The following is a 21,555-nucleotide window of genomic DNA, read 5'->3' as shown; positions in this document are numbered from 1 at the left end:
TTCTGCTCAAGGGAAAAACAAGGCAAGAGGGGTTGACATTTTATTTAAAGCTGACATTGATCTTGTATTGAAATTTTTTTGAAAGATAAGTATGGAAGATTTATTTTTATTAAGGGGAAGTTGCACAATAAGGATATTACTTGGGCCTATATCTATGCTCCAAATCAGAGACATATTGACTTCCTTCAGAAAACAATGAGGGAAATTATTATTATTATTATTACATTTATTTCCCTCTCTTCCTCCAAGGAGCCCGGATCGGTGTACTATGTACTTAAGTTTGTCTTTCACAACAACCCTGTGAAGTAGGTTAGGCTGAGAGATGTGTGACTGGCCCAGAGTCACCCAGCTAGTTTCATGGCTGAATGGGGATTTGAACTCGGGTCTCCTCTGTCCTAGTCCAGCACTCTAACCACTACACCACGCTGGCTCTCGTGAAAAATGAAAAGGTTTGCTGGTACTAATATAGTGTTGGGGGGGGGGGGCTTTAATATTGATGCCACTAAGTCATCTAACGAGAATAAATCAAGATCTTTACAATATAAGAAACAAGTCTTACTATAATTGAACTTTCAAAGATTGATGCATAAATATGAGCTTATAGATTCTTGGCAAATGCTTGATCCCTCTGCAAAAGTTTTACCTTTTTTTCAGGAAGACACCTATCTTATTCTAGGTTGGATTATATATGGGCATCTAATACTTTTTTAACACAAATCCATTTCATAAAATTTCATAAGGGAGAAATTGGACCCATTCTTGTTTCAGATCATGCCCCAGTGATCTTTAATTCTATCTTTCTATTTATTTATTTGATACATTTCTATACCGCCCCAAACGCAATTTCTCTGGGTGGTTTATAGACAATGAAGGCAGCCAATAAAAGATTAAAACATTTCAAAAATTAAAATTAAAAAGTTAAAAATTTTAAAACATAATTAAAACACAATTAAAACAGTATCTAATTAGAGGAGAAATTTTTATTCTTCCCGGTTTGGCGTTTTAAACCTAGATTACTTGTGGACTGGGTGGCAAAGCAACAGTTGGCCTAAACATTAAGAATTTTTTTTTAAATGAAAATGATAAGGAACATACATCACTAGTAATGAAATGGGATGTGATGAAGGCTGTTATTAGAGGGGAGTGAATTGATCAGATGAGCAGGATTAAAAAAGAATCAACACAAATGCATGATAAACTAGAATTGGAGAGTAAACACTTATTGGCAATATTTCATAGAACAGGGTCTGTTAATGCCTTTAAGCAAATAGAGAAGAAAAGGAAGGTGCTCGTGGTTTTGGAAATGACAAAAATTTCTACTCAACCCATTTATTTGAAACAAAGTTATTATGAATATGATAATAAAATTACAAGATCGTTAGCCTATAAATTAAAGAAAGTTAAGGAGAAGAGGCTTATAAAAGTAATAAAGGATTATAAAGGTCGAACCATCACTAACACTAAAGATATCAGTGATCAGTTTGTTAAGTTCCTTGAACAATTATATAATTCTCATAACCCAACACAGGGGAAAATCCATAACTACTTAGATAAGACTAGTACCAAGGTATCAAATACCATGGCTAGTTTGGTTTCAAATTAGATCTATATTGATGGATAGTAGTAGTAGTAGGGGGGAGTCCGGGGAGATTCCAGGCTTGAAAAAACCTGGAGGACCCTGGATGAACCCTCAGGAGAGACCTTTCTGCATTAAGCATCAGGCTGAATGGAGACAGGCTTAATATCATGCCTTCTGAAGAACGGCTTGCTATTTATCTACTTTTTTCTTGCCTATCAAATCTCTGAGATGACCATGGCTTTTGAGCTTGCAAGATCTTTGCCATTTCTTTTTACTTCTTCTGGCCTCCCCCTTTTTTGGTCTTTATTACTTTTGAGCCTCCTACTGACTTTTCCAGAGGGAATTATGTAAACGGCTTTAAGAAGAGGCTTGGCTGGGAGAGGAATGAAGTCTTACATGACCGATGTGCGATTCTACTGCTTAATTTTTTGCAGAACCCAGCATCTTATTTCAATCAGTTTTTAGTTTTACCTTGAAGAATTCCTGCGAGTGGTTTTGCAAAGCGTTTGATGCTCTAGTTACTAATTACTCTCATTTTGAACTCTAATCACAGCACTGGAATTCCGGCACTGATAAAAGTGTTTTATGGCTGGTAATTAAGTTCTTTGCTCTTTGTGTGGCACTCTCTGTTTCGAACATTTAGTAGCATTATTGAAGTTGGGATGGAATAGATAAATGAATGAGGGTTTTTTGTTTTTAAAGGTTTGAATACAGTATGTATAGGGAAGTTTGAATACAGAAGCTCTCTTGTGGTACAATTATGTTTATGTCTCTTGCTTGCTGCCTGGAACTTTTAGCAACATTATTGAAGTTGGGACTGTAGAGACAAATAGAAAGGGGATTCTTAATTTCTGAGCTTTTGATGCCTCCTTTTCATTATATTATGGATTATGGTGATGGAAAAACAGGGGAAAAGAAAAAACTCTGAACGTTACGGCATCCTTTGGGAATTTTGGACTCTCTTTATTTTCTGCTGTTGACTAATTGGATGAATACCTTCTAGCACCACTGATGGAGTATAAATATTACCCAGCATTGCAAATCCTATTCAGAAATCTGGCCTGAAAGTCAACATTTGGAATAGGAATAATCACAAATAGAAGACCTAAGACTTTTTATATTTACTACACGTAACCTGATAACACACTTTCCCATGCGCAAGCTTTCTTTCATATGGAGCTAGTTCCGGCAGTGTTTAGTCTCCCAGCAGAGTTTCCTCTTATCTTTCTACCTGGAATGTTTTGAAGATTTTCAAGTTAACCCCTTGATGGACTACGAAAGACTCTTAATAGTATCTACTTATTTGATGTGATTTTTTCTGGGACTCTTTACTATTTTGCTTTGATGTTGGAAAGTAAATGATACCTGAGAATTGTAGTCCCTTGATGGGGGTGGTTTGATTTGAACCGGTTTGAACTGGTTTGAACTGGTTCAGACATCAAAAAATTGGTAGGATGATAGCTGGCACCCAGGGGTACCTGCCACCCAAACCCCAAAGCAATCGGACACTCGTACGGTTTTTAATGAATTTTTGAAATTTATTTATATTTTTTTCTTAGGTATAATGGGACTCGAACCAGCCCATTATTCCTTATTGTGGAGCAACCATTGGTGCCAACAACCATTGAAATCCTGAAGCAATTGGACACCCCTATGATTTTTTATGAATATTTGAAATATTTTTAATTATTTTTCTCATAGGGTATAATGGGACCCAAATCAGCCCATATCCCCTATTGTGGAGCACCTAGGGGCACAAAGGTGGGATGGGTGGTAGACAACCAGGGGTGCCTACTATCCACAAAGTTCCAAGGCAATCAGACACTCCTCTGATTACTGGTGAATTTTAAAATTATTTTGGAATTCCTCATAGAGAATAATGAGGATTGCAGCAAATGTATAGCTTCACGTCGGGGAGAAAGGGGTGTCCTAGAGTGGAGTGTGGCGGGTGGTAGTTCCCAAGGTGGGCAAGGAAGCTATCAGAATTATTTGAAAGGAATTGGGCAAAGGGCTGATTTTAAAGTGATTTTTGAAGTTTACGTGACTTTAAGGTTTTTCTCCATAAAGAAGCATGGAGGTGTCAGCAAATGTATAGCTTCACGTCGGGGGGAAAGGGGTGTCCAAGAGCAGAGTGTGGTGGTGGTAGTGCCCAAGGGGGCCCAGGTAGCTATCAGAATTATTTGAAAGGAATTGGGCAAAGGGCTGGTTTTTGAAGTTTATGTGTCTTTAAGGTTAGCAATGAGAGTGGATTCAGTTTGTCATTGAAAATCTTATATGCTACCAAAGAATCTACACTCAGAACACTTCAGAAACAACAAAACCCAGTACCCCATGGGTTAGCAACCCATGGGGGTGGTTGGCACCCTCTTTGCACTAGACCACCACTCACTCTGGGCCACCCCAGCACCTCACAAGTGGCTTTAAGGTTTTTCTCCATAGGGAAGAATTCAGGTTTCAGCAGCCCCATAACTGCACTTGGGGGTGCTGGGGTGGCCCAGAGAGAGGGTGCCAACCACCTTCATGGGTTGCTAACCCATGGGGTACTGGGTTTTGTTGTTTCGGAAGTATTCTGAGTGTAGATTCTTTGGTAGCATATGAGATTTTCAATGACAAACCATGAATCCACTCTCATCTGCTAACCTTAAAGACACATAAACTTCAAAAATCACTTAAAAATCAGCCCTTTGCCCAATTCCTTTCAAATAATTCTGATAGCTTCCTGGGCCCTCTTGGGCACTACCACCCACCACACTCTGCTCTTGGACACCCCCCCCCCCCGACCTGAAGCTATACATTTGCTGACACCTCCATGCTTCTTTATGGAGAAAACCCTTAAAGTTGCATAAACTTCAAAAATCACTTAAAAATCAGCCTTTTGCCCAATTCCTTTCAAATAATTCTGATAGCTTCCTTGCCCACCTTGGGAACTACCACCCACCACACTCCACTCTAGGACACCCCTTTATCCCCGACGTGAAGCTATACATTTGCTGCAATCCTCATTATTCTCTATGAGGAATTCCAAAATAATTTTAAAATTCACCAGTAATCAGAGGAGTGTCTGATTGCCTTGGAACTTTGTGGATAGTAGGCACCCCTGGTTGTCTACCATGAACCCCACTATTGTGCCCCTAGGTGCTCCACAATAGGGGATATGGGCTGGTTTGTGTCCCATTATACCCTATGAGAAAAATAATTAAAAATATTTCAAATATTCATAAAAAAATCTTAGGGGTGTCCAATTGCTTTGGGGTTTGCGTGGTTGTTGGCACCCATGGTTGCTCCACAATAAGGAATAATGGGCTCATTCGAGTCCCATTATACCCTATGAGAAAAAAATATAAATAAATTTCAAAAATTCATAAAAAATCGTACGAGTGTCCGATTGCTTTGGGGTTTGGGTGGTAGGTACCCCTGGGTGCCAGCTACCATCCAACCAATTTTTCGATGTCCAAACCAGTTCAAAATTGTTCAAATTCAAACCGAACCAGGGGGAGGTTTGAGCAAAACCAAAACCAAACCACCCTCTCCTGGTTCTAACCTGGTTCGAATTTGAACCGAACCGGGCAAACCGGTTTTGTGCACATCCCTAATTTTTAATTCCTATTGGTTTATTTCAAGATAAAAATGTATACATTTAGATTATCACAATTTATACTAATATGTTTAGTTTGTTATTTTAGCTATTATTATATGCTTATTTAATATGAACATATTCAATTTATTCCCTCTGATGAAATAGCAAATGTATGATATTGGTGAATATGGAAATCTGTGTTTAAAGGCATATAGGTGAATTTATCTGTTGAAGCTATTAGGTTGAACTTATAAGAGATAGATTTTACTGAAAGCTGATTAATTTCCCCCCATTGGATTCCCTGTTATTGCAGTTTCCAAAAGTATTATAGAGACTAGGGAAATTAATTTATACATTTATACATTTCGTCTATAATTATAATTACTGCTATGTTTTTGGCCTGTATGTGTAATTAGTCTTTTCCAATATGAAGAATTGGTTTTATGGATTCCCTGTTAATTTAACAGCTGTTATCAAAAATTCTTGTGAAGAGGAAAATCTTTATACTAAAGGGTATTGTTTTTTCTCTATTTTTTTCAAATCATGGGTTAAAACTGAAGTTTAATTGGATGGTATTGCATGAGATTATGGCACTGAAGATGTATTTGGTTTTCAGAAGATTGAGAGTTCCAGATGCAGTTTGTTTGCTTGATTTTTCATTGAGGAATTTCATTTTAGTATTTTATAAGATCTCCTCTTCTCTTTAAATTAACCTTTTCCCCTTCTCTCAAATTCCTCCCTGTTGTTCATCTCTTTTTTATATAATAGGTTCTAGATGCCAGTCATGAACATTTGCCAAAACGTCTCGTATTTGGTGTGCATGGGTTGGGAATTTTGTCTTGGCTCTGGGTTTAAAATATCCATACTTCATGTCTTTGCATGGTCAGTTTCTTCCTCTCTAATAATTAACTTTCTTCTTTCCTAAGCCCTTGGATTATCTGGACAGTCGAATGGGAAGTTCAAAATCCATTTTTAAAATCTTTTTCATTAGACTTTAGATCTATTTTTGTCGCTATCCCTTTTGTTTTAAATGACACTCCCACAATTGAGAATACCTTTTGAGCTTATAAGTACTAACAGGATTCCTTGCATTTTTGTTCCTCAGTATCTGTGTTTCCATCATTTTTGAACCTCCCATGGACTTTTTAGGAGGCAACTATGCTGTATTGTGTATTGAGAAGAGAGCCAGTAGGAAGGGATTAATGTGATCTGCTTAAGATCTTGCTGCATAGTTCTGGCACAGAGTTCTGCATTTATGTTAATCAGCTTAAGTTCTGCTTGAGGGATCCTCCTGCTTTATTTGGTTTGCATTATGAAGGGTTTTATGACCAGATAACTACATTCTCACTTTAGAGCTTTCACTACCAGCACTGAACCTATGGAGACGAAATTTACAGCTTTCATTGGGGAAGTCTGCTGGCAGGAGCTTTTCTTTTTCTTGATCTTTTCTTATTAGAATTATGCTTCTTAAAAGACTTTGAATTTTTCTAATGTTTTCTCGATTTTTAGTCCCCCCCCCTCCCCCTGCCGTCTATTAGTTTAGCACCACTAATGGAGCTTGCATTCATTGCCTATACTACTCAGTATTGAAACCCTGATTGGAAATTTTGTCCAAATTCCTTCATCTGCTATTCACAGAATGAAACTATGACTGGAGAGATAGGTGTGTCTGAATGGAATTTATAGCTTTTCACTGAAGCTTTTTTATGTCTTTGTGTTATCAGAATAAGGATTTTAAAAGACATTGAACATTTCTGGCATTTTTCTAGATTCGTGGATTCTTTTTGTCTATCTTAGACTCTATCCCTCCATTAGCTTAATAAATAGCATTATTAATGGAATTTGTACTCATTACTTATATCATTCAGTATTCTACATGGATTTTTTAAATTTGATATTCAGAGCTGCTGGGACAGAAAATATTAGAAGATTTATGACTTTTTATAACCCTTTTAAAAATTTAGCACTGGAGAACATTGTAAGTTTTTTTAAAATTCATCTCTTTCTGTTAGACTCAGGATTCTGAAAGCTTCAGAATAATTCTGAATAAAAAAAATTGGAGTGGGGAAATTTACATTCATTGATTTTATTGATCTGTTTTGTATGCGGACCATTAAGTGGTGGATTTCTTATGTGGATACTCTATGAAGGTTTTATTTCAGTGGGTTTGAGTATTTCTTTATTATGTGACAGCCTTTAAAAAAAATCTATTTAATTAATTATTATTATTTAACTAATCAATTTTTCTCTTCTTTCTTTCTGGGTGCTTGAATTACTGATATTGCCTATACCTGCAGTACTTCCTGGCAAAAAGACTCCTGTGTGGATGGAACAAAGGGAAAATGATGCAGCAAGAGAAGCTGTAGGTGTGGATGTCCCATGGTGGCTCCTCCCATTATCATTCATCATGATGTGTGTGAGCACATACAGTTCATAAGATGGCAATGAAGAATGTCATGTTAGCAGAGTCCAAGGGCAAGTGACAAGAAAAGAGTGATGGCCAGATGTTGCAGATGGATGAAAGGTGCTCTTAGATCTCCATATCATTGAGGCTATGGTGACCTGAGTTGAAATATCTGCCCATAGGTTGTTCTTTGTTGAGATGGCAGATTTATGGTTCCTGAAAGATGGCTTCAGGTCTGAGGATGTTTTGCCTTCATAGCGCATATGGCAATATGGATGTTTGCACTCTTTAATATATACGACAGGTGGATGTATAGGTGAGTTTCCCCCAGATATAATAGGTTTTCTTGGTAGTGGTACTGCTAAAAGTGATGATATCCCTTAGAAAAGTGAAAGTAATGAAGTGGCTGGATTGACAGTGATGTGATCCAGGATTGCTGATGAGTGATTTTTGGACAACTCTCAGTAATTGCCTGTACAGATTAGGTGGTTGATGGAAAGCAACAGCTTTAGCTGTAAGCAAATTCTGAACTTCTGGGAAAAGCTCTCAGGGTGGTGGCTGTCTTTTTATTGCCTGGTGATAGTCTGGTGAGGCAGGATGAAAGTCTACCAAAATGGGACCCTCTCTTCTTTTTGCATATTTTGCCTCTGTAGAGAATCCCTTGATATGGTTGATGTCCTATTAATGTTGTAATCTTTGAGGGTATCCACATTTTCAAAGGTGTCATTTCAGTTTCCTGATTCCTTTGAAGAATTTTGATCATGATGACTGATACATTTAATTCAGATGATATGTGATCTTTCTCTTGATATGTTTAGGGTGGAAGGATGTATAGTTCAAGTATGAGTGTTTCATATGGAAAGGAAGGAAAGGTGTCATGGGAGGGAAGGAAGAAGGTTTCATGGGAGGGTAGTCGGCTTAGCTACACTGCCAAGGTCCATCAGTAAGTCACCTGAATGGAAGAGAAGAGAAGGAAAAATATAATGATGCCAGCACCATTTGACTAAGGAAAGTGTTAGGGATGGGAATCGCTGTAGAACTCCTAATGTAATAAGTGGAGGAGTTGTATGTGGAGCTGGTGTTAGCATTTAGGCTCTCAAAGCAAATAGTACCATCTGCTTCCAAAGCAGTAGGTTCTTTCGCAGAAAGAACTCTGTTGGAGTTATGTCATGGCTGGTATTTTTTTCTAGAATAGTCCTGTGGTAGTAATCATTTGAGGCCACAGCATATAAAAGATGCAGCTAGAAAGCAAGTCATAGGTGTAGCTTGTATTAAGTGCCATGGAAGTTAGGTGGGCCGCTGAAAATTGGCTCTGAAAATAATCCCGCATTAGTGGATTCATTTTCTAGATAAGCATCCACGTTCATAAATTCCGCCCGAATTCTGCATTAGGTCCACATTGAATTTCTGGGTCCTGGCAACAGGAGGAGAGGGTGACTAGGAGGGTGACATTCACAATAGGATTACTAGATTTAGATTTGAGGTCCTTGGATGTTGCCTTGAGCCTGTAGCCCCTGAAAAAGCAAGGAACTATAGGAATTTCTCTCCCAAAAGTTCCATCTTCCCAGGATGCACTGCACATGTGCATGTGGCCTTAAAAGCAATGACTTAATGCAAGAACTTGGATAAGGTTTTCTGACTAATCAAGACATGACCCCTTGGGAAGTCCGGGTCACACACATTACAGCAATATGTTTGGGACCTTTAACTCCTGAGACCAGCTATGGTACAGGGGATGGGTTTCGGTGGGTGAAAGTACTTGCACTGTGGCTCCAGGGATGTGGTTTTACCAGCTCCAATTCCTTGGAAATAGAGATTACCTTGGTTTCTATAAAGACCTTGGAGTTCTTCAGGCAGCCCTTTGCTCTTTTTAAATAAGCGGAGACGACACCAGATTTTCCTCCTGATTTCCTCCTCCTGTGGAGATGGGGGAAATGCCCACCCCGCCAGAATCAGAGGCCCTTTTTGATTACAGGAAAGGGCTGGGGCTGTGTGCCATCCCCCACCCCCACTGCCATGCAGCTTAACCAGTGGCTCACCTCATGCCCCATCAGTGCATCGGCCTTGCCCAGGAGGGAGTACAGCAGAATCTGACCAGCCTCTTCAATCCTGTGGAGGGGATGATCAATGGCCCAAAGAGTGGTCCTCAGGAAGGATCTTCGCTGATCTTTGTTAAAGATCTCCCTGAAAACCTAAAATCAAGAATCAGCCTCAATTAATTCCCCTGAAGCCCAAAGATGTGCAACTTGATTCACATGCATTCAGCTCATAAGCACTGCTTCTCCTATTCTCCCTCTTCATTCCTTCCTTCTTTGATCTCCTCCACAGTCAGAATTGAGATGACAAGCTGCTTGGGGAAGGACCTGCTCTTCTGCTCAGGCTACTCAGGAAAGGACCATGTGCATTGATAGATGCAGATATTCCAAATTAATCATCATTATCTTATCAAGGTGTCATGCCACTACAGCAGGTTGAAAGTTGCGTTTCCATGAACTAACATGCTCTGCAGTTATTTAGCCCGTTGTGTCTCTGGAGAGTGTTCTGTCAAGATGTCCTAATGCTGATTCTGGCACTTCTTGAATGCAGAAAGTGATGAGGACGCCTCTGCCCATCTCACACTCTCAAAAGGAGGGACAACGGGCCATTCTGGAACCCAAGGGAGCCACACAGAGGGATCTTCTTACCTCCCCAACTCTGGCTGTGTTGAGATAGGCCAGAATTCTCTCATCCTGCTGCCATCTCTGGCTCCCCAGCTCCCCAGCTTCTTTGCTGCTCTGGCCTGAGAAGGAAACATCAGGGGCTAAATAGTTATACATCCTGATGACATAGGGGGTTTCTGACAAAATGGCTGGAAGTTTTTCCGGATTCCCCCCCAAGAGGAATTGCTCATTGCAGCAGTGGTCCGAAGCCAGACTTGAGAAATAAGAGGTTCGAGTCTGGTTTATGAGAGGGCCTGTATACTCATTGTCTCCATGTTTGCTTATGGGATGGGGTCTAGTGGAGAAGGGGAGATGAGGAAATCCAGCTGAATCAGCTGCTGGTCACTCACTAGTAGAGTCATCTTTGTGGAGGACACATCCTTATTGAAGAACCTTTCAAGGGACTCGGCTGAAATCAGTAGATATAAATGGACGAAGCCAAAAGACCAGGGGCTATAATCTTATTTACTGGTATTTGAAACTAAGGCATTTGTTATAGAACACATAATAATCTAGAAAGCAGTGTTGGTCTCACCAGCTTCCTTACCTTTGTGGTGGAGAAGCACCTCTAGGAGCCGGTAGATTCCCTCCCTGGCGTATCTGCTCACATCCCTCCTGGAATCCATAATGCAGATTCCCAGTTTGGGCACATTGTGGCCCAAACTGGGGAGTTCTGCAGAGTTCTAGCAGGAAGGAAAATGAGAGGGATCTCTGTCATCGACATTTCTTTGTCAGCCCTTCCCCTTCTTTCATTGGCAATTGATATTCCTGGGTTGGGTAGACCAGTCATCTCTTCCCTTCCTAACGTGAATAGACAAGTAGGTCCCTCCAAGGGGGTGCATTTTCCTCTCTGTCTTGGCAAGGGGTTGGTGACAGGATGAACTTGATACCTACAGGTATATTGCCAGAAGAGTAAACTTCTCTAGTTTCATTTGCTTTCTATAGATATTATATAATCTAATGAGATCTATGGTTTTAAATTTGTAATGTTGGTTTTAAACTATTTTAATGTTTAAATGATTTCCATTGGTTAATTGATTTAGTTTTGATTTTAATTGTTAATTGATTTTCTTTGTTTTGATTTTGATGTAAACAGCCCTGAGCCATTTCTGGGAGGGCGGTATATAAATCAAATCAATCAATCAATTTTTTTTAGTTTTTGTGTTTTTTAATGTTGCTTTCAACCATCACAAATTCTAACTTCCTTTTGCTCTATACTAGTTCCCAGCCTATACTAGTGCAGTCATCCCTTGCCAACTGCAGTTTTCCCAACGGTTCCCGCAGTTTCAGTCTCTGCGACTGGGAAATGGTGTCCGGTCTCACCAACCGCAAACCAAGTATCCGTCCACATGGGTTTTGGGGGGGAATCGGGTGGTTTCAGGGGTTCAAACTGTTCATTCCTCTTGCTGGCCCTTGATTACCCTTGCCCATTTAAAGTACATTTGAGTGTTTCGCCGCGGTGTGTGTGTGTGTGTTGTCCAAAAATTCCCAGAGGTTGCCTTTTGCAAAAGGCAGAGCATCGGATGTGGCAAGGAGGGAAAATGTGGAAGGGCAGTAGCAGTAACTGGCAAAGCAATGTTGGGGTGGGGAGACAATGACAGGTCGAGGAGAGCCGTAGTGGCTGAAGGCAGTGGCAGGTCTGTGGAGGCAGCCAGTCTGCTTGTCTGCCAATCCACCACTGTAAGATGGACTGCCACCCTTCATCTCTTGGGAGCCAGAGACCCCTGATGTCAGGGATAATCCTGGGCTGAACCCTCCTCCTAACCTATTTTGTCTATGCCTATGGACTATTGCCTTTCATTTTTATCCCTATGGAATCCTTTAAAACATTGTTATTGTTAAAGAGGAGCATGAGGATTAGTCCAGTTTTGAAGTTCCTTTTGTCTCTGTCACGGCTTCTGAACTCTTGACTATCCCCAGGTCTCATCACACAACTGCCTCACGCATGGACTTAGTCAGGGACTCCAGTGAAGCCTCTGGTCTGGAAAGAAGGAGTAGGATTTCCTCCCATTCTCACCTCTCCTCCTCTGCCCTCTGTTTTTCTGTGGGAATCTGTCAACTGCTCATACTGAGGTGTCGGAAGCCTGTGTGATGCACCTGTGAGGGACCTATCTAGCTTTCTCATGCCCCTTTGCCTGGATTTGAAACTATTCCTCCAGCCACTCCTGTACACGTATAGCAGAATTTCTTCACAGAGCTGGTGTCAGTTCTTCCCCTATGCCCTTATATTGGCTAAGAGTCAAGTTGAGAATCCTTTTGGGGGGAGTCAGGGTCAAGGGCAGTACTGATTTGCCACAGGGAGCATTTAAGTATCTGCTCAGCCACCTGCTCCCTAAAGTGGTGCTTTCAAGGAGAAGCTTTACCTCTTGAATCTGTGCATGTATAGTCTAGCCCTTTGTGTCCAGGAGAGGAAGTGAGTGGCTTCCCAGAGATCTCTAGGATGGAACAGGTGAGTCTGCTCAGTTGTTTCTCTCCTGCGTCTCTTTGATTTGGGGATACTGTTCCTGATCAAGCTTTTATTCAGAGATGTGTAGAGCATATGTGATGCTGTTCAACAGCATGTTGTATGAGATTGCGCATGATGTTCCTGCCTTTTCCGTTGGGCTGCCAATCACAGAAGAGCCACAGTGGTGCATGGCGGGCATTCCCGCTGACTACATGTGGCCCAGGTGTCCATCTCTCCCTGCCGGGCTCTCCTTCCCACCTCACCACCTCTTCAATGTTCTTACCTCCAGGAGGGACAAGAGATGCTGTGTGGTTGGGGCCTCTGACAAAAAACCCCTCAGCATCAGCTCCAGATTGTCTGCTGCGAGTTTGTGCAGAGCCTGAAAGAAAAGAGAGAGCCAGTGTGTAATTGCGGCACTCCCCCCAGGCCCCGCCCTCCAGCATGTCAACAAAGAGGAGCTCAGCACAGTCAAGGCGAGAGCCTTCCATCAAAGCCATTCCATGGATTCCGGATGACAAAAGAGACCAGTGACCTTCACTGGTTATGCGGCAGAGGCTGCCGGCACTCGCCCATTCTGCTGCCACTTCCACATCTCCTTCTGCCTTCTGCCACAGGCCTGTGATTGGTCCAGTGCCCCCACCCCTAGCAGCATGTGACCCAGTGGCGAGCGGGGAGTGTGCACACTGAGGGGGCTCTCCAGGCACCTTCCTGGCTTTCCCGTCTCTCGCTGCTACTCAGAAGGCACAGCAGAAGGCATGGGGGAGCATGCGCCTCGTCGGCCGGGAGTGAGGACAGGAAAGTCGAGGCCACCAGCGGCCCACGGGCCATGCAATGAAGGAGATGGAAAGAGACTGTGTCAGCACCCGTGAATCACCTCCTCTGCTTTGTTTGCCCACTGCACCCCTGAAGATAGAAGGTATCTCAGGGAATTAGCAATCATGGCTCCAGGAGGTGTGTTTGATGAATTCCATAAGAATGTACCTGTTTGTGGACATGTCCTGCTTGCACCTCTATGACCCCGCGAACAGCGAAGCGCAGGATCGCAGACTCTAGCTCTGGGTCAGTTGGAGGCTTGATTTTGCTGGCAGGGTAGAGGGGGAAGTTAAGTTATGCAGGGTGGGGGAGAGGCTGTCATCCTCAGGTGCAGCCCAAGGCATTTGGGAGCCTGAGGTGAGGTGCAAATTGCTGCCTCACCTTGCTCCCCCCCAAGTCCTACCTGGAGCTTTTACACACATGGCTTTTAGTTTGAATATCCTCCAGAATAGAGAGCGTGAGTCCACATGTCAATTGGATTTACCCCAAAGTCGTTGCAGGCTATCGGGTCAGTTCAGACACGACTCTGTTGCCTCCCGAATAATGGCTCCGCATTCTGGCTTAGCCCGAATTACTGTATGTCCAGCAATAAAAAATCCTTGATTTTCAGCAGCTTCCAGAGGAATCAAAACTCCTCTGGGGCCCATCACAGAGCCAATACATCCCCGTTCTTTTCCCAGCCACTTGTACTGATAGTGTTGTGGGCGAAAGGGAAGACCCCTTCTTTTTTATAGGCAATTTCCATTTCCTTTTCTGCCCGAGTCTCTCCCCTTTATTTGAACTGCTCTGGTGTCTTTTGTGCAAGTCTGAAGGTTTTCTCCCCTCACTCGCCACTTTCACTGCACCCCTTTTTGCCAGCCATCTTGGCTTATTGTGAAGAGAGATCCCCCTTCTCCCAGAAAAGATAACTGAGGCGGGAGACGGCAGCCATGGCATAAAGCAGGAGAATGGTAGGCCCAGACTGCACAGGGGACTTCTCCATCACCACCTGAGAAAGACCAAGGGCCAAAACAGAGCAGAGAAGCATCAATTCATGGGGGTTCCTAGTGTGGCTATTTCAGCCCACTCTTGAGCTTTCCTTCCAACCTCACACAACCTTCCAAGCAGAGATCCAGACTCTCCTGGCCGCTCTTATATGAAGCCTTGCAGCAAGCACAGATGACAGCCAGGAAATGGACATCCTCATCCTGATTGTTGGCTCTCTGAAGTTGCAAGAGAGTCAAGCAGTTAGGTAAGAGAAGACATTCTGATAGGGTCCAGCACCCATCCCACGGTGGCTCTGAATGGAGAAGAATTGAGGACCTTCCCACCCTGCATAGCATTCTGCTAATGCACAGAGAAATGGCAGAACTGAAAAGGAGATGGAATCAAAAGGGGTGGGATCCTGTAGGCCACCATGGAAATTGTTCTAGGCTCCGTGGCTGCTTCTGCTCCAGTCATTTTGTCCCGGAGGCACACATTTCATCCACTCAGTGTTTTCAGGGGATCCAGATGACACGGAGGGGAGAGCAACCCAGCACTTTCCTGTATTTTCAATGATGCCCTCTTGTCTTTTTCCACACCCTCTTTGTGGTGCAATTTGGGAGTTAAAATGCAAGGGCAGTGCCAGAATATCTAGGCAGGGCACTCTGGAGGCTTCCCAGGACTAGCGTCCCTTAAAGGAAATCCTTAAATAGGCTTCTGTTCTCCGCTTCTGCCACTTGTCTCAGTTGTTTCCTGTTCACTTGTGTGCCTCTGAATCAGCCCAAGTTGCAGAAGCCACTTGGAAAGAAAGGAGTGAGGACTGAGGAGGCAGAAATGAAATAAAGGAGCAGGTGCTGAATGGGGCTTAATTCTGAGTCTCATCATGCAGTAAGATCATGACGGTAGGGAGAGGCATTGCTGATTTTCACAGGGAATATCACCGTGACAGTCCTATATGACATGTCATGTGGAACCACCGTTCGTGCCCACCCCCCTCCCTTCCATCTGATGGCAGAAAAGCAATTGGAAAGGTAAAGGTCCAGAACATGGAAGCAACCTGTGGAGGAAGCACCTGGGATGTGGGGTTTTGTACCTCCTCTCTGTCCTCCATATGCCTGTGGATGATTTTGATTAGTTCTTCATCCACTTTGCAGTCCTCCACCTCAGACTGGTAGGAGCTGGAGGAGAAAAGGGAGCAGTGCATGCTGCTGACTGATGAATCTGGGGGAAAGAACAGGAAGAATGTGCAGACATATTAATGCACCCATCTGTGTCCTTCTTCCAAAAAGGACCCAGGTTCTTCTCACTGAAACCCTCTTTGTTTAGGAAGAGTATAGCAACCTTGGAACCTGCTCTGCCTCCCATCCTCACCTATTGGCCTCAATTTCTGAGATTTTCAACCGCTAAATCCTGAGCATCTCCTCACCTCCAGATTGGTTTCCAAGTGCTCTGGAGCTTTGCCTCTCAGTATCGCTCAGGTCTTCCCAGACCCTCTGTGTGGAGCGGTCCACCATGAGCTCCTCACCCAGTTTTAGGTCCTCCAGCTCTGATTCATCTGAGGAGATGAGGGTGCAGTGCATACTGCTGACTAATGAATCTGGGGGAAAGAACAGGAAGAATGTGCAGACATATTAATGCACCCATCATTGTCCTTCTTCCAAAAAGGACCCAGCTCCTTCTTACTGAAACCCTCTTTGTTTAGGAAGAGTATAGCTACCTTGGAACCTGCTCTGCCTCCCATCCTCACCTATTGGCCTCAATTTCTAAGATACTCCATTCCCAACCCCTAAATCCCCCCCCCCCAATCCTGAGAATCTCTTCACCTCCAGACTGGTTTCCAAGTGCTCTGGAGCTTTGCCTATTTTTGTGTGCATCTCTCCCATCCTTGACAGCGAAAGCCTCCCTCCTCCTGCACAGATGGTACCATTTGGTTCTGGGAGGGGCTGATGGAGTGCTGATGCCAAAACTCCCCTGCCGTTCAGGATCCTGGTGGTCTCTTGGCTTTCTGCAGCAGGCTATCAAGTGCCAGCTCTTGGGATAAGCAGCCATGGGCACTGTGGCACCCTCTTCTTATCTTTTGCTGCTTCCTTCTGGTGGACCAGACTTGGGCCTCCGCTTGCGCAGAAGGGTCCGCAGCCTTTGCAGCCTAGAACCGAGTGGAAAGAAGATGAGAGGTGGGGCTTGCAGGGTCCTCCTGCTCTTTGCCCCTAGACTGAGCTTGGGCCACCTGTTTGGAAATGTTGCTCTAATATGTCCAGCCAGTAGGTGGCACTAGCCTTTGCTTAAAAGGGTCAAATGAATGGTCCAGCACCTGGAGTCATGAAGATACACACACAGGTGTATTGAAGCATCAGAGCATGCCCTGAGGACAATCTCTATTAAAAAGATGCTTGCCTTAGATAGAGAAGAGGAAGCCCCAAGGCTCTCCTGAAATCACAAAGAGAATGATAGAATCAGAAAGTAGAAACCTCTATGAAATCCTACTTACATCTTGCTCCCTTTGTGTTTCTCTGACTAACAGAAAGCTCAAGCACAAACACAGATGCACGTGTGCACGCTTTCTTTCTCTCTCTTTTTGTCAATATAGTGATCCAACACTATAACACGGCAGAGAAAAGCATATGCTTCTGCTCCCAGAAAGCACCTCTGCTCATGTGACCGATGAGTGAGCAGGGGGAGGTGTAACAAGAGAGGTCATGGCCCAATGGACCATTTTTCCTCCTGAGTCCCAATGTTTCATTTCTCTGAGTGGCTTTTGATCTATGTTGAGCCTCTGAATTTACTTCTGATTTTCTAGATATGTTTTCAGTGGCTCTTGGACAACCAGTTCCATAATCAGAGGGGCACCTAGGGAATTTTGGAGCATGGACCTAAAGGTTTTTGAAGGCCCCTCCCACACACACAAACAGTATTTCACACACACTTTTAGTGTGACCACACCACCCGGGACAGACTAAAAAGGATTTGGGGTCCCCCAAGGGGACTGGAGGCCCTGGACTTCAGCCTGGAAGTCCAGGGGTAAGAGCGCCTCTGTCCATAACCATGATAACCAAAATACTTTAGACTTATGACTAGAGAAATAAGAATGAGAAGGAATCAGAAAACCCTCTTTCTTTATCTTTGGAAGATTATTAAAAGTAACTCCTCAGTGCTAACTGCAGGGCCGGTGTTACCATCAGGCCAACTAGGCAGCCACTTAAGGTGCAGAACTCAGAGGGGCGCAGAGTACAGAACTCAGAGGGGTCACAAAATAGTCTGGCACCGGCCCTGGCTATCTGGCCTTCCCACAATTCTAAGTTGGCATTTCAAAGTAGTGCTAATGGACTGACAAGGCCACCACACCTATTTGCATGGCATTACTTCGTTTTGCATTCCCTTTGGGGTTTATGATTAGTGCCGCTTATAGCAGATTCAAGCTGTATGCAGCATTGTGCAACCCTCTTTTGAATGTAACATGGTAATAGCTTTTCTTTTCCACCGAGAGTTGAGAATTAACTTGAGCACAGAAAAGCTTTCAAAGCAGTTATTAGCAAATTAGCAAAATAATTGAGAAAATGGCTCCCTGTCTAAAAAAAAATCCATGAATCTAACAAAACCAAAAACGAGTTCAGTGAATTTTAAAATCCTTGTTCTATCAAAACAAGGGTATAACAGGTTTACTGCAGGAACCTCAGCAGCAGACCACCACCAAATGTTATAAAGTTCAGTTGCACCTATCTTCCACTTAAATTTCAATGTTATAAATAAGAGATGAAGGAATCTAAATGGAATTCACGAATTCAATCCTGCTAATAAGAACTCTAAAATAGAGATGTAGTTTTAAATGTATCTCAAATGTACGTCTCAAATATGTCTTAGTATGTAATTTTAAATGTGCTTCAATGCACTATATAATTCCAATAAAATAAAGGGGGAGGATCCCTCAGACAGAAGATAAGCTGGTTCTGCATGGTTCTGCGCCCAAAGCACACCATAGATCACATCAGTCACTTCATACTGGCTGTCTTCTCCAAACGCAGTTCAGCACAGCTACCTCCTAAAAAATCCATGAGAGGTTCAGAAGACAGCAATACAAAAATCATATTAGTATCTGTAAGCTCAACTATAAATCTAATCGTCAGAGAAAATAGAACCTAAACCTCTCACAGAACACTCCCCCTGAGTTTAATTAGTTATTAGGCAACTATATATTCAAACGATTCCAAACAAGATTGATCAATGGAGAAGAAAACAATTTTTAAAAAACACGCTAGTTTTGCCATAACAGAAATAGTATGTGTATTGTAAATACAAAGCCACATATCCACCAATAAATAATCAAAATTCCCATCTCGTCCTAAACAGGTGTACAAAACGCCACAATAAAGTAATTGACAGAAATCAGCTAAGCCTTTAATAGTCCCCCTCCTTATATAATGAAAAAATAAACAAACCAACCGGAGAGATAAATGGAAAGATATCCTTTCATGAAGAGGGAGACTAAATTCAGCCATAACTGATCTTTATAACCTACAACTGGGAGCATGAGCTATCACACACTATGACAGTGAGATCTCCCCCCTATAGGTATATCTAATCCTTCACAATTTCCTTCCAATTGTTTGCATCACAAACTGTTCATTCAGTTAAGCTTCTCAAAGTATTGTTATAAAGTATTCATAACAAATAATAAAACCATTGGAGAAGAGAAAGGAATATCATCATCATCTTGAAAGAAACCGTGGAAATAATAAAGATATATATTTCTAAAAAATTGAAGATCAGGACATTTTAGTAGAGCATACTGTCAAGTTTAAATGACCACCTAAGTCTCCTTGAATTGATATTTCCAAGAGCTTTAAGATAGGCTCACAATACTTTTTGTGGAAAGGGAAGACCGGCACATTCATTCTTAATTCCAATGGTCTGCTGATGGTCACTAAAGACCTGGGTACTTATTGTAAAGCTATTGACACTTGTTTGACTTGGAGATTAATATCTCATCAATAGATCAACTTCCTGCTAGAGTGCTGTAAGTATATTTGCCAGTAAGGTCTCCACAAGTGGAGCCATATAAGTGTCTCAAGCGACTCCTCAATTTAAACTGAAATCATGTAAAACCTGCAGCATTGATAATATTGTCTTTAGAAACTCTTTACTCCAAAGTCCTCATCATTTCCTCCTGCTTTATTAGACTTAGAGGAATAAAAGATATAATCCGTTCAAGCATTGAAATCTCCAGCCATGACCACGTAAGCTGATGGGTGTTGAATTCCTGACTTCAATAGACATTGTTCTTGATTAGTCCAGCAGGTCCCCTTACAAATTTGAATTGGTGGGTTGGAGAGATATAACTAATAATCAGATAAATGTGTCTAATTTTAACAATAAAAGTTATTGCTACTGCCTAAATAAGCTAGTGTGGCATTTAAAGTAGAAGCTAGAACGCTGGCATCTCATCCACATGGTCTACGTTTCTGCTCGGCTGCAACTGCTTCTAATGTCAAACCCTGATGCCTATTTAATTCTATTCTATTTTGGGCCCAAGTTTCTTGAAATCATAATATATCAAACTGATGTATATATTCCAAGAATCATTGAAGCTATTCTCACGAGCAGCAAAGACCAGGCGAGGGAAGCCCATCCCGGTTTTTGCTGCTCGTGAGAATCGCTGGGAGGTACACGACTCCCGGTGGTGGCGCGGCAGTGAGGCCTCTTACGTAGCCCACCACTTCACTCAGGTTTTGGCTGCGAGTGTGCCCAAACACCGGGCTACCTGATCGTGTGCCTGCTGCAGCTGCTTGCAGCCGTGGCGGACAAACTCAGAGGGGAGAGGGGCTCCCAGGAATGCACTGCGCACTTGCACAATCGTGATTGGGGCTCTGGGGGTAGGACACCATGCAGCAGTACTTCCATGCGCCAGACCCCCGGAGCTGCTGGGCAAGTCCTGGCGAGGTTTGTAAAACCTTTATCTATTTCTATAAGTAATTTAGCTAAACAACCACCTAGCATTACTAAAACTATCAAGATTCCTCCTAACATGAAAAGAATGTCACTAATTAATCCAGGTAAAGAAGCAATTCTGAGTCCAGAAACAAGTTCTGTCAAAAAGGGTTTTAAGTGATAGATCTTTGCAAATAGAAAGCCCAGAACCTGAAGAACAACAACTATTTCAATCCTTCTCCATCTTGCTTTAATTGAACAACAAGCTATTATAAATAGATCAGTGTCTTTAGAATGCATTAGTAAAAGAAATGAAGAGACAACTGAAGAGGATTTGACCGTTTTTTCAGAAAATCCACAAACACGTGCAGTAGTACATCCACAAATTACCATTGATAAGAATAATGAAGTAAATTGAAGTCAGTAGCCATTTTTCTCCAAAGGAAATTGACTCAGTATTAGTTAATTTAAAATCAATGCTCCTTCAAGAATAGCAGCCAAAGTCCCCAACATAACTAACCAGGTTGAGCTCAAACCCTACGAAATCACTTACTGAAATGAAGGCTCAGAAATCAGAATAAACCCCAAAACTCAGAAGAATGGCAGTACCTACGTTAATCAGCTAGGAATAACTGAACCTACATGTAGACAATCTAAGATCCAAAACATATTCCAGTTATTTCTACTTTCTTTCATGGAATTAGCTGGATGGGCTAATAAGACAGCAGATAATGAAGCCCATCTCACGATGAGCGAGAAGGGCTACCCTCTTATGTGGGGAGGAAGCCTGAAAACGCTTACCTCCCCACAGAGGATCACAGTGAGGTCTCTGGGCGTGCAAATCGCCCTCCCAGATGGGTGTTGGCTCTCCTGCGGGCCACCTGTGCTTCGCCAGGCCTTGCCCAGCAGCTCCGGGGGTCTGGTGCAGGGAAGCACTGCCGCATGGTGTCCCACCCCCAGGGCCCCAATCATGACTGTGCAAGTGCGCGGTGCATTCCTGGGAGCCCCTCTCCCCCCTGAATTTGTCCGCCGCGGCTGCAAGCAGCTGCAGCAGGCACACGATCAGGTAGCCCGGTGTTTGGGCACACTCGCGGCCAAAACCTGGGTGAAGTGGTGGGCTACCTAAGAGGCCTCACTGCCGCGCCACCACCG

The sequence above is a fragment of the Hemicordylus capensis genome, chromosome 1 (assembly GCF_027244095.1).
Source record: "Hemicordylus capensis ecotype Gifberg chromosome 1, rHemCap1.1.pri, whole genome shotgun sequence".
Taxonomy (NCBI): domain Eukaryota; kingdom Metazoa; phylum Chordata; class Lepidosauria; order Squamata; family Cordylidae; genus Hemicordylus; species Hemicordylus capensis.
The sequence above is the reverse complement of the archived record's forward strand: the minus strand, read 5'-3'. Positions refer to the sequence as shown.